We start from the raw sequence: 14,277 nt of genomic DNA on the forward strand, positions 1-14,277 counted from the left end.
TGATAATCTGAGAAAATATTGGTACCATAATAATATTATTACAACAAAAGATGACCACTGGAAATGTATTGAGCCAAACTAAACCCATAGCTTTCGTTGATATTCACTAACAAATTTAATCTTAATGTTTTTACGGAATTTCAGTAAGTATACATTACTTACATGTATACTAAAAATGTTGACAATCCTATTTTATCATACCAAATCGCTTTGTATTATTTAATCGAAAAAATTGTTTTATAATTAGACTAATCATTATAAATGCGTTTCACATAGATTAATTGCAAACTAAAAAATTAATGACCGCAAATTAAAGTTTTGTTCTATTTTACCTACATTAATTTACATGTGATTAAAAAGCGCAAAATCTCTATTAATTACTATCTCGTTGCGTTAACACTCACATTTTTATGTTTTGTTGGTGGAGTTTTAGCATTTATAAGTAATTTAAATGACACTGATTGTTTATTCTATAAATACATTAGAACTTTTGTGTAACGGCCATCGAAAGGACTTGAAATAATGACCGCTATTTAATGGTGGCTGTTCTATAGAAGGGCCTGTTAAAGAAGTGTTGTATGTACTAAATAACCCCTATATAGATACACATATAAAAAAACAAATTAATATTAATATTAAATTAAGTTTTTGTTAAATACAAAAATTAAAAAAGTTATTAAAAATTGAGTTATATTAATTTGTTTTAAATTAATTTTATACAATTTTTTCAAAATGAATTTCTGCAGATTTTAACAAATCAAAACCATCTAAATCATTTTTTCGAAGGGTGAAAACTACTAATTGTTTTATTTGATTAACAATCTTTGAAAAATTTGTTACATTCCATTTAGGTTCTTTAGTTTCTTCAGCTTTGTCGGATTCTTAAATTTTTTCTCTTCAATGTTGTCTGTCAATATGAATGATTTGACATCAGTACTATCATTTTCAGAACTAAGATTTTGATCGACCGAAAAATGTCCTTGAAAAATTCGTCCTTACGGGCGATATGTGGGATAGAGCTCCCCCATGATGAAATTAAATATAATATATTTATTTTTGCCATATTATGGCAAAGATTTATTATGGAAAGAGTAGTAAAAAGTCTTTTTATATATATCCCTCAAGGCAAAACCCTCAGAACGTCATTGGGTAACTATAAATTAATTGTTTAGCTACGATAATTTTGTTTTTGATATCTGAATTTTTTAATTAAGCCTTAATGTATATTATCTAAAGTAAAACCTTATTGTTTAAACATTTAATAAGGCAACTAGGTGTATATGTATATTACCATCTGTTAAATCCACATTAAATCATCAAATACAATAATACTTTTTTGCAAGATCGTCTGCGTTTTAAAAAATTAATGTGATAATAGTAAAATAAAAAACTGTCGTAAATTCATCAATCTGTATACTTTTTTTTTACTGTTAATTAGAATGCCCGCTTATAGAGGTGTTATGTATATTACTTATAACACTTGATTAGACCAAAAACTATGGTCGTTGCACAGAGATGACCGTTATCGGAAGTTTTACTGTATCATTAAAATAATAGTTATTACATTTAAATGTCTTATAATGTTAAATTTATAAACACGGCTAATTAAGGTTAAATTATAAGACATTAAACTTTAGGAGTAGTATTTTTATTTGACAAACTAGATCGCACAACTAATCCCAATATATATATAAAAAGTATTCTTTCACTGTAACAAATGATCCAAAAATTCCCTTACGTTGGTTGATACTTAAATTATACACGTTATTTTATACACGAGTTGTGATAAATATTGACATCAAGTATCGCAATATCGTACACAAATTTAAAGTTTTTGTCATGCGTTAAAAACTTTTAGTATATAGTATAAAAATTCGGACATTTTTTTAAAAGAGTTTTGATGTAAAGTAAATTTATAAAAAAAATTTTTTTCTTTGAAACTAAAACATGTAAAAATATAAGTTTATTGAGAATCTTTGCAATATAATCGTTATTATATTTATTAAATTAATATTGATATTAGCAGGAATATTTAAATAGTTACGTCTACCATTATTATATAGATTTTAATTTCTGATTGCTGTCAAATTATTATTTGAAAATCTTCATTTCTTAAGTAGTATTTTTAAGTTCAATAATAACTAATAATTGTCACAAACAAAAATACTGAACTAACTTATTTTAAATTATAACGGAAACATGGTAGTATAGTGTATTTATCTTTTTTGTTTTTTAATTTAACATATTAACTTTAAGTACATTTAATAGTTAAAGTCAAGTACGTATGTAGGTAATTATAATCAAACTACTTCATTGAAATCAATTCTATTTGTATTTTGAGATTAAATAAAAGCAATAATGAATTATTTCAGTGATTAACGTATTATTAATAAATTGATTTATGTGTTGTATTTCACATGTTTTATAAATAAACTTATTCGAAAATATAATTGATGGTGGTAATTTATTAATCAGGTAATCAGAGTAATATAAATTATAATTTTATATACATGATTAAATAATAATTCAATTAAATTATTGTCTGTTCTATCTTCTAATATAAAAACCTATATTTTTATACGTTTTGTTGACAAATTTAAAAGAGCCGGTCAAGTTGATAATGGACATGTCGTCATTTTTCGTGTAAAAGACTTTTGGTAGAACTTTTTTCGTCCTTCAAAAATATATACATTTATATTTCCTTTAAAAAGACATATTTTAAAATTTGAGAGTAATTTTTCAATAATTATTGAAAAATTATTGATCAATTATAATTGATCAGCTCTACATCAAAGAGAAAATAGACTTAGATGGTTTGGTCATGTTATGAGGAGAGAAGAATCGGAAGCCGTAAGAACTGTTGTAGAAATGAATGTTGAAGGAAAAAGAGGCAGAGGAAGACCAAATAAGAGATGGAAGGATGCTATTGAATGCGATATGAGGACAGCTGATGTGGGAGATTGTGTCAAGTGGAAGTTTAGGATAAGGGTGACCAACCCCAAGTAGTTGGGATTAAGGCGAGGAAGAAGAAAAAGAAGATTGGCTCTACATTACAAACAATTAATTTTACTATAAATATAAATAAATTTTGTATATACATTTTATATTTATAATTAAACATTGAAAAATTTACATATGCTAAAAAAATTAATAACGATCTCAGATTTTCAATTTTTTCTTTTAATAAAAGAGCTCAGCAACATTATTTTGGAAATATTATTTACGAAGACGAGAAAATTATTTTCCTCACTCAATGAGCGTTCAAACTAAATTAATTTAGTTTTTTAAACGTTCATTGCCACCAGCGTTTTTTTATTTAAATGCTGAATTTTTACAAGGCTAGCTCAGAAATATTCCAAAGGTACATTGAAAATCTCGTCGAAATCAATTGGTTTTTCACAAAGTTATGAGCTTTTCTTTTTGATGCCCGAATTTATTGCGTCATTTTACTACATAAAAACAATTTTTTTCCATTTTTCACTTATATTATTAGTATCTAGTAATCATCAGATGTTAATGCAAATTTGTATTGATGTATTTTATTCAATAAATTAATACAAATTTTAATTTAATTTCTTTTATTTGAAATTCTATATTATAGTAACACATTAAGTCTATAACCTTATAACACAATTTTATTTATATTGTTGATATTTATAATAGTATTAAATTGAAATGCTATTATAATATTGTGATTACCCAGGCATCAAATATCAACCGTATATTTATTACAATTTACTATGAGCCTTTCTAAATTTTACTTATTTTAATAATTAAATGTTTACTAAATTTTTGTTGTAGTGATTCTGAAATAATATTTTTTATGAAAAAAATCGTGACTAGCATAGCCGGGTTCTCTTTACGCGCTGTAGAATCCCAGCTAAGTAGAGCCTAGTATATATATATATATACATATTTTAATTAATCGGATATTTACCCTATGGTTGACTTCATTTATTGTTATACAATACACTCATACTTAATATGATTTGCATATTATTTGATTAAACAAAATCAATAATTGTACACATAAAATGATAATAATTCATGTAATGGTCTTTATTGGAGTTGAGTTATACATTTATATACTATTTTAAAACTATTTCAATAACTCTGCTTATGTTATTAAATTATGAGCGTTTAATAAATTTCTGTATTGGATGCATGTGTTGCATTATGAGTGTAAAATGGTTGTACTTAAAAAAAAGTCGATTTGAGAGAAAAAAAATTATTTGAGCTTTACTAAGTTAAATTTCTTTTATTTTTTAGTTTTAAATTCATATTATATATATAGATTTTAACTTTCAGTTAGAGTTGACACAAGTGATCAATTTTTATTATAAAACTATGTTGAGTTATATTGAAATATGAAGCAATATTGTACTGTTATTAATATTGAGTTGAATTTAAGTAGGTGACTTCTAATAGATGATAATTTTAATATTTTTCTTGACGAATTAGCATATAATTAGATAAAAAAATAAATAAAATTACAACAAAAATTGTTTAACATGCATTCATTTGCAACTGCTTAACTCAATTTATAAATTAATCATCCTGTTTGAAAAGAAAAATATAAATAATTTTATTTTGGAACCTGTATTTCCTTTATAATCAAAGGTACACCAGCAAGATACAAAAGAAAAAAACTACAATAAATTAAAATTCAACTGTATTACTTAGTCACGGAGTGTGCCTTTTTTCTGATGAACTATTTTTTATCTTTCAAACTTTTATAAAAGTAGAAATAATACATAATTCAGAAAAAAATAATACCTTCTCAGCTTCGCATCGAAGCTAATATTTGATTGACATCGCTTTATACAAAACAATTAATGGTGTACAAAATCCAAGAAAGTAATAATAGTTCGTATAAATCTCAATGAATATAGATTCTTCATAAAAAAATATTTTATTATTCATAAAATAACATTCCTGTTATATTAAAAGAATTTTTAGTTTTTTTTTTTATCAAAAACAGTTTTTGACATTGTATTATCTAATATGTTTATCTTGTCGTTCTTATACTTGTTCAATTAATGACTAACAACCGTACAAATAAACTGCACCGAAACACGTCAATTAATATCAATAAAAACTCTATGGGTAGTTTAGGAGTTTAGTATCTTGTAACTTAACTATAATTTAACTATTTAACAATTCTTTTGCTTTGTCGTATATCACATTATAACGCACAGCTCACACAGTTAAATATGAACGCGTAGATAAAACATTTAGATGATGGTAATTAACTAGTTTTTTGCAAAATGTGTTAATGTTTGTGTTTTATGATATTAACGATTAACTTTTTGTGAAGAAGACCATATTATAACATAGAAATAGAGATACAGTCTGATAAAAATAAACATCTAAAACATTGTGTTTTAATAGAACTAATAGTTCTATTGACCTTTACGATAGCATCAAAAAGTATCTATTTTTATAGTAAGGACATGAATAAAATTGAAACAAATCATTAAAATGCATCATCACTTGGTTATACTGTCTATGTGTCAACACGTACTTAAAAAAAAAAAAATGTATAAATAATGTTTTTACTAACGAATCTCTGTTTATATAAATAATAATTCGTCATCACGTTGTAGTGCTACTCATGAAAATAAAATGTAATTACAATTATTTTAACACTAATGATTTAAAAAAAAAAAGTACAGCGGCATTCAGAGTAGTAGAGTTAAGGTGTTTTTTTAGATTAGTATTAATTAATATCTAACAGTGATTAAAATCACTGTCGAAATTTCTTCGATGTGTATTATGCGTAACAATTAAAAATAATAATAATTATCATATTTACCAAAAGTTACTTGATTTATGACTTAAAAGGTTATTTACTCATAGAGGACAAGACACCGGAACGTTTTTTTTTTTTTTAATCATATATTATATTAATGAAGTTTTAATTTAAAATAATTTAGAATGATAATATTTCATTACCACAAGAAATCGAGATTACGGATTATTTTTGTGTTTTTATCCTAAAATACATTTTATTAGCATTAATATAATGGAGTTTTAGAGTCTAGTGTTAAAAAAAATGATACAATTTTTAAATTCCATAGTATTTAGGTTAATTATTAGATTTTTAAAATATTTATGATGTCAGCAAGACAAATGCTTGAAGTATCATCAATAAAAATATCGCGATAATCCATTTAGTTTTTAAAATGTTATTTCAACATAATGTGAAAATTATAAAAATATTGAATTTTTTATAACAACTGTAATTTTGGGGACATTACGAAATTTTAGGTGAATATTTTTAAATTATAAAGTTAATAGCTTCAACTAGATAGGGTTTGTCTCGTGTATAATACCAAAACAAAAAATAAATACGGAAGAGTAAAACCAATATCTTTGATTTGAAGCTAAAATCAATTGAACTATTTTCATTTAAAATTAAAAAAAATATTCTATATTTTGATAGTTATAGTTTTTTATAAAAATCATTGAATTGTATTTAAATTTACAAAAATGACATTACTGATTAGGCTTCATTAAAAGAGATATGTAAACAAAATCGTATGAATATAATTTGACTGCTATCTGCACGCTGTAATATATTGTCTGAACAAATACATGAATAATTGTGTAGTCCATACCTTTTGTAACTGTGCAGGTATGTTGAAGTTCTTCATTGTTTATGTAAAATGTACGTACTAACTAACATCTGGGTGTTAGAAACAAATATTAACTTAGCATGAATGATACAAGGTAAGCACACTGGTCAACAAATTAAAAAACTATACAGGTGAATAAAATTTGAGGACCAAAAATAAAATTTGAACTTATTTATCCATTGACTATTTTTTATTATTATTATTTTTTTTTAATAACCTTATAATTTATAATTTTAACAAATATAAAATTAACAATAGAGCTTGTCTTTTTTGTGAAACACCCGTTTTTTAATAATTTAAAGGTATAAAATCACAGCTTAACCAAAGAAATAGAGCAAATTTAGCATTTTTGAACTTCAACATATTTACATTATAGCTCTAAAAAGTTGATCTAACTTATTTATGCTACAAACAAGTATAAAAAATGTCATGTCCATCTTTACAAATGTAAAATGTCAATGCACAAATAATAATAGTAATAAAAACGTGACGGCCTTGTGTCCTCGTAATTTCAACGATAAAGTTTCTAATGTGCATACAATGACCAAAACGTCTACCATAAAATATTGTACACGTATATGAGTGAATACTAAAATTATATGTTATGCACACACGGAAATAACGCAGAAAATGCATGTCCATGAAGTCAACAGAGATAGTAGTTATTTTATTTTATTTTAAGGAACAGTATAGAATTGGTCTGTATGAAATTTCTACCCATTTGCATTTTTTAAATTGCATCTATAGATCATAGAACATTATTTTCTTGGATTACAAAAAGTGTGTACCATTGGGTATATATATACCTTCAATTTTCTTCAATTTAGATAGAAATTGCATACATTTTTTAATACATAGCGAATTAACCCAAACGTTTCAAAACATTTTTTTGGTAAAAAAGTTTACTAGAAAAAATACTAATTAAATTCTATTTATTTCAGATTTTCTGAGATGTACAAGTGAAATATAAAGGCAAATGCACTATAGGTAAAAATATAAATTCTTTATGTTAAAAATAATTAATGGTTTATTAAAATTTTCAATCACTTTGTTAATTTATGTTAATATTTTATTTATCATGTTATTTAAAAAATAACATTTTTAGTTCAGATATTTTTGTAAGATATATAAATGTTTAACTAACTTTTATTTCATATTTGTTGTAAAATAAAATTTTGTACGAGTTAATCGTTCGTTAATGTCAGTAACTATGTTGTCCCTAATACAAATAGCTGTAGCGTTTTGTAAATTGTTTTGATTTTTGATTTGCGTGTTAAAGTTTTAATTTGTATTTTACTAATGTACATGAATTCAAATGTTACGAAAAGGAAAAGGGTAATGGGTGTAGTTCGTGTTTTAATATTACTATTCTCTAAATAGTAATAAAATGTCAAAAACTTAGAGGCCACATTTTTATGACATGTTGTGCAAATTACAGCTGAAAGCTTTTTATTTTTGAATGAACTCGAAATATTGTTACATTTTCAATTTTATAAAAACTTGTAATGAATCATTGATGTTGTGATGAAATGTGAACATAGTTAGGGTTAGTTGACTTTGACTATGAACTGAGGGAATCAACTACCCTTGTTGATATTTTTGGAATATATATTGTTTTTCATATGACGTAAGACATAATGATCATTAAAAATCTTGGCGATCGGGTATGATCTCCGTGTAAAGACACGCCAGGGACGTATTATCTTATGTGATGGAACAATGAGTTTCGCCTCTCGTCTATATTCGTTCCTTTTCCATGTATTGTTCTGCCCATCGCTAAACTCATCTTTATTGTTTCAAGATGTTAAATTCTCCCGAGCCTGAGTTTAAATGGGATAAACCTTGTTGTTGCCACCTTCTTTAGCTTTAGGTATTAAAAGTTAATAAATAGTTTCCTCTCGAAATATAATGTGGTTTATCCCTTTTTGTTTCATTAAAAAATAATTTATATTTCACGCCTATTTAAAATAATATTTATTATTGGATAGGTGTAATGGTTGTTAAATAATTCATTATGCTTTATAATGAGTCCATTATTTTTACAATTTTTTACGTGATTTCTTTTTGTACTTCGTTTAGTTATAATCATTTAAGTATTTAGTCTCATAATACTAACGATAACAGAAATGTTTGAGAAGTAACTTGTAATTGTAAAAAACCCGATAATTATCCTATTAAGAAAAATAATTTTAAAAATCTTTAGGAATTTAAATTAGTCAAGTTTTTTTAAATCTTTGAAGTAAAAGTAAAATATTCTTATTTTCTTAATTACAAGTCTTGTGATTTATAAGTATACTACATAAATAAATATACAATATAAAAATTAAAATTTGTATGAAATTCATATTTAATATTTTTATTTTAATAACGAATCTCTAAATAGTACTTTGGAATATTAAAAATAACATAACACACCTTATTATTTCCATTCGTTATTTAAATATTTATAACTTTCGAAATAATGGGTCAAAAGCTGTTATTGACTATAAGATTTCCACCATTTACAAAAATGAGGGAAATTTTTTTAATTTTTGAGCGTTATGACTTTGACGTATCCTTGAAAAAAATCAGTTCACTGAGAGCTGAGAAAAAATAGCGACAGACACAAAAAATAAAAATAAACACATCATGGTAAAAATTAATACTATATCAGCTTCATATCGAAGCTAAAATATCGAATTTATGGTATTTAAAGCTACTTATAAAATATTATGAAAATTTATATTCTTTTCGCATTTTCTTTTAGAAACAAACATGCCTAGAACAAAGACACAATGAAAAAAGACAATAATAAAAACATATAACAATATATTATTTTGTTTGATTATTGGTTGATTTATATTATTCGTTGACTACTAATGGTTATTGGTGTTCCTAGTTATGAAATTGAAAATGAAATGTAATCAAATGACTTTTACACTAAATATTTTTATCTTCATTTACATATGGATGATGACTAGTTTGATTTAGATAGCTACCTTTTATTTGAATATAAACGTGTTAATTTATGTGAAACTTTTGTGTAGTTGTATTACAAAATTTATGGAGGCAAGTTTTTCTTTGAGTGTTTCGCATTCGAATATTGTAAAATTATTCGTGAATACTTTTAATGTAAATAAGGTATAAGTTAAGTGAATCGAAGTGATATAAAGGTAACATAATTTAAAAATATTTTTTTGTTTTATGAAAAATTTTCGATGTCTCAAGAATAGCGATATTTTTTTATAAGAATTATTTTTTTTTTAAACAATTTGATAATTAAGAATAACGATATTGTACTCATAATAATACAGTGGTGTACTTATGGGGCGAAGGCCTACGAGATCCAGACCCTTCATAAACACAAAACCTTAGTAGAAGAAAGATGAAATATATCACTACTCTACTTTTCTGGATCCCACATAAAAAATTTTTAAATACTCCACTGTAATGATATACAAATAATAGTTTATATTATAAGCTAAACTTAAGTATAAATATTCGCTAAATTTAATTGTAACATTTAAATGTATCTTGTTTTACAGATATTTTAATTGTATTTGCAAAATTATAAAAACAAAGCACCAAACATGTATATCAATATTATTTCTTGTTTCCTGAATTTATGTATTATTTTCTTCTGCTGTAAAAAGTTCGTATAAATTATGTAAAAAATATTCAAACTGAATACATCAAATAATTATTTTTTTACTGTTCTGAAATTCTCTATACCGTACAGCTTTATTGAAAGTTGCGTCCATATAAAACTAAACCGACAATGTTTGGTGGTATGAAAAAGTCTGCTTATAGAGTATATAATCGTAAAGAAAAACCATTTGGTTGAAAAACTATAATATATTATACTAAGCTTTATGTCAAGATTCGAAGATTAAGTGCTTCACATAGTGTGATATAGGATTACTAAATTTGTGTAGTTTTTGCGACGGGTGTGAAGTATCTTCTCATGTCATAAGAATAACAAGAAAATAGAATTCTCTATTTGATTTTTCTGCTATTTTACATCTTGCAATAAAACGTCTATTTCATTTGAAATTATTTTAGAATCTGCTATATTTTGACCAACAAAATCTACTGCGCATTCTAAAAACAATTATTCCTTTGGGGAAAAACATTTGAATCGAATTTTCACCACAAGTTTACCTTTTCTCGTTAAACCATCACGACAAACGTCAATTTCTTGTCCGTTATTGAACCAACGTGTTTTTACAGTGTTGACAAACGACCCTAAAACGTACGCGTATCCTGATTAAGTATTTCGTTGTTCACGCCACAGGGTCTTCGGAAAATTTATTTACCCATCAAATGATTTCCTTACATCATCTGTATAAACAAAATTGTTCGTACTACTCCCCAGGGAACCCTTGTTACCACGTTTTTTGTCACGCCTATCGACGGCTTACAAAGAATTACCTCGCGTCCGGCTTTATAAAGTGTGCAAGGCGATTTCTTTGGCACTTTGTCGTTATATTACATGTATGTTATATTGGCCTGATAAGAGAGCTTTTTTTATTATTTGTTATAATGGGGAAACTGGACACATCTGAATGTGGAGTAGATTTGATATGATTAAATAACACTAATTACACTGATAAATTAAGTGTGCGTAAAATAAATAAATTAAATGTTGAGTACAGTATCTGTATTTTAAGTAAACTTAATTTATCACTAAAACTACTTCTGGGTAATAATTTTTTAAATGTTTCATTTAAAACTGCTCAAAAATAAAATTTAATTTTTCTCCTATGAGATGTAGTAATTAATAGCTCCAATTAAATAAAATAATGATGAAACCTTCACTAGTAGACACACGCTTAATTTTAAATTATGTAATAAATTGTTTTATAAGTCAGGAGCTTTGTGATCTTTATCTTAAGTGGAATTATAAAAATTTTAGGTAAGTTTACATACAAATTTAAATTGTATATCACAATTTTTTCCTTTAAAAATTAAATTGTCTAGTAAAATTAAAAAAAAAATACGGCACTTTTAGGCCATAGTATAGAGTTTAACACTGAGTAGTAAATCTTTGAGTAGATTTGTTTTGATGAGCACTCTTTGCAATTCGTCAAATTTTCATCAGAAACTTATCTACATTATTATATTTCTTTTCTGTAAATTTTCATTGATATTCTATAAAAATGTATTTTAAATGAACAAAAATTTAATTATTTTTGACCTTTTTACATGGTGAAATTATTTTTATTTGTTTACTTATAAAAGATTGATTATCATGTGCGCAACTAAAAAAATTGCTAATCTCTATATTTTGTGTAGTTATATTTTATTTGTTGTTTCAAAATTATTATTATGCTTTGGCAACATTTTTGATCAATGAACCAAAAATTATTTGCCCTTAGCTTTTGTAAGTTTTTTACATAATATAAAATATATCAGTGGCAGTAGGGAAATGGCAGTTGTGGATTAATTCAACCGTTTGTCGAAGCTTAACGTACTTTTCCAAGTCACCGGTTTTATGAGGTCCATCGGGCCACAATAATTCAACTTTGTATTATTGAAACCACAAGCGAACTTCTCTATAGCAGCTACGTATAAATAATCCTTTAACTTTTTCTTACATCTACTACTATTTAATTCCATGATATTATCTTTTTAAACTAATATTTAATGATATTATAAAAATATATTTTGCAGTTTTTCTTTGTCAACTCTGTCAATTCATACAATTTGTCATTATTAGAAAATTATCATTTTTTCTGATTTTGTTACTGATCTCTTCTATTACTATATTTGTCAGGCATCTTTGTTTTTTTTTTACTAAATTATAAAAATACACGGAATATAGGAAAAACGGATTTGATTTTTATTTAAAGTATTGTTTAGATTTTTTTTATTGAATTACAAGTGTCTAGTAATAAAATAATCAAAATATTTTAATTTTCTTTTCATCTTGATACTGGATGTATTCATAAATTTATAAATATCATCATAGAGTAAGCTTCACGTAGTTAAATAATTTTTTTTAAATATTTGTGTAATGTTTCATTAGTACTAAACATGTTGTTATTACTGAATTCATGTTTTAATTGAACTGTTCTTGATGAAATTTACATGGTTAAACTGTTTATGTCCTTGGAGTTTTTAAATAATATGTAGTTTTAACTGACTATTACACATTTATAAAAATGTAATATTAATGTTCAAAAATGATTTAAGATAGTTTATTATTAATTTAGTTTTCTAGAATTATATTAAATTACTATATGAATTAAAATAGCTGAAAACAAATGTAACAACTTATCTTTTTTTATTTTCTAAAAAGGTATTTATATTTTTACTATTATACACACGAATTTTTTTTAATTTTGTACATAAAATAAAAAATATGGAAAAAAATAATTAGATTTATGTTGTAAGCAAACTATTTTTGGGAATATTAAAAAAAAGTCCTTTAAGTTTTTTTTTGGTAGCGTTAAGTTATATATTAGCACTTTTAATACATAAAATGCCTGAGAATGTCAAAGCAATAGAAAGAAAAGAATGCGTGGCTCTTTTAAGAAAAGGAATTTAATATTGTTTTCTAAGCATGAACTACTACTATTTCTATCTATATGTGTTATAATTTATTTGTTTTGTAATATCTGCTGTACTTAAGTATTAAAAAAAAGTTTTTTAGATGGTTTCAAGTACTTAAACTATTTTTAAAATAAAAGTTTTTAAATTTAATTGTACATTTTTAGAATTTTTATTTAGTTAATTAATTTATTGCGAAGAATAGTAAAATGTAATATTAAATTACACATGAAGTTTATTAGATTGAAATATTGCTTATTTGTTTAATTAAAATAAAAAATCTTAGTCTTTACAGGGTCGAAATAGTTTTATGAATTGTTGTAATAGTAGTTTTATTATTTTTTCGGGTATAAGCTTATTAAAATACATTATTCAAAAAATGTTATGAGGTTCCAATTTATTATGTTAAACAATACGTATAGTATAAATCCGTTACATTTAAAATTGCTTTTGAAGTTTGATCGGTGGACATCTATTTTTAGATGAACCCTATGTATTGTGGCTTGAAATTAATTCTAACATAATTATCCACATAAACCAATTGTATGTAATAGACTGTTTTCTCTCAGGAACTGCGTTCGAAAAGTCGGGTTGAATGATAAGTTGCCGCCTAGGGACCGTCACAGAACTTCAAAAGCGATTATCGTGAAAACTTTTCCGGGCTCGTATTTACAGGGATTAAAGAAACAAAAAGATAGAAATCAAGTATTACCAAAAGGTAATCTAAGGCGGAATGACAATATAGACATGTTTGATGATGCATGTAATTTTTTTTGTAATAACGTATAGATTTTATCTACCATCGTCTCCTGACGTTATTTGTCATTTTTTGAAAATGTAGACAATTTTTTTTTTTCATAATAAAAATGTACATACTGACTTTGGAAATAATTTTTAATAGAATACTTATTTGTTTTTAAATATCAAATTTATGTTAAATGCAAAATCAAAGGTATTTATGTGGTCGAAAAACATCTAAACGTCTTCGATAATAAACATTAAAATACAATCAATCTATCAATGCTTTTGAATTATTAAACAAAGATATGAGATTTCATTAATAGTTAATTTTTTAGAAAATAATCTTATATTAAATATTATAATAATA

The 14,277-nt window shown here is 24.8% G+C and overlaps 1 protein-coding gene across 1 annotated transcript in view; it reads left to right on the forward strand.

The window, feature by feature from the left end:
• LOC126900192 (octopamine receptor beta-2R) overlaps positions 1 to 14,277 on the forward strand; it is a 127,007-nt gene that overhangs the window by 7,686 nt on the left and 105,044 nt on the right. Inside the window, exon 2 of the mRNA XM_050675704.1 lies at positions 7,580 to 7,625. The gene's annotated coding sequence lies outside the window, so the exon portion shown is untranslated. The remainder of the gene's footprint in view (positions 1 to 7,579; positions 7,626 to 14,277) is intronic.

The sequence above is a fragment of the Daktulosphaira vitifoliae genome, unplaced genomic scaffold (assembly GCF_025091365.1).
Source record: "Daktulosphaira vitifoliae isolate Bord-2020 unplaced genomic scaffold, ASM2509136v1 Scaffold_3, whole genome shotgun sequence".
NCBI classification, from domain to species: Eukaryota; Metazoa; Arthropoda; class Insecta; order Hemiptera; family Phylloxeridae; genus Daktulosphaira; species Daktulosphaira vitifoliae.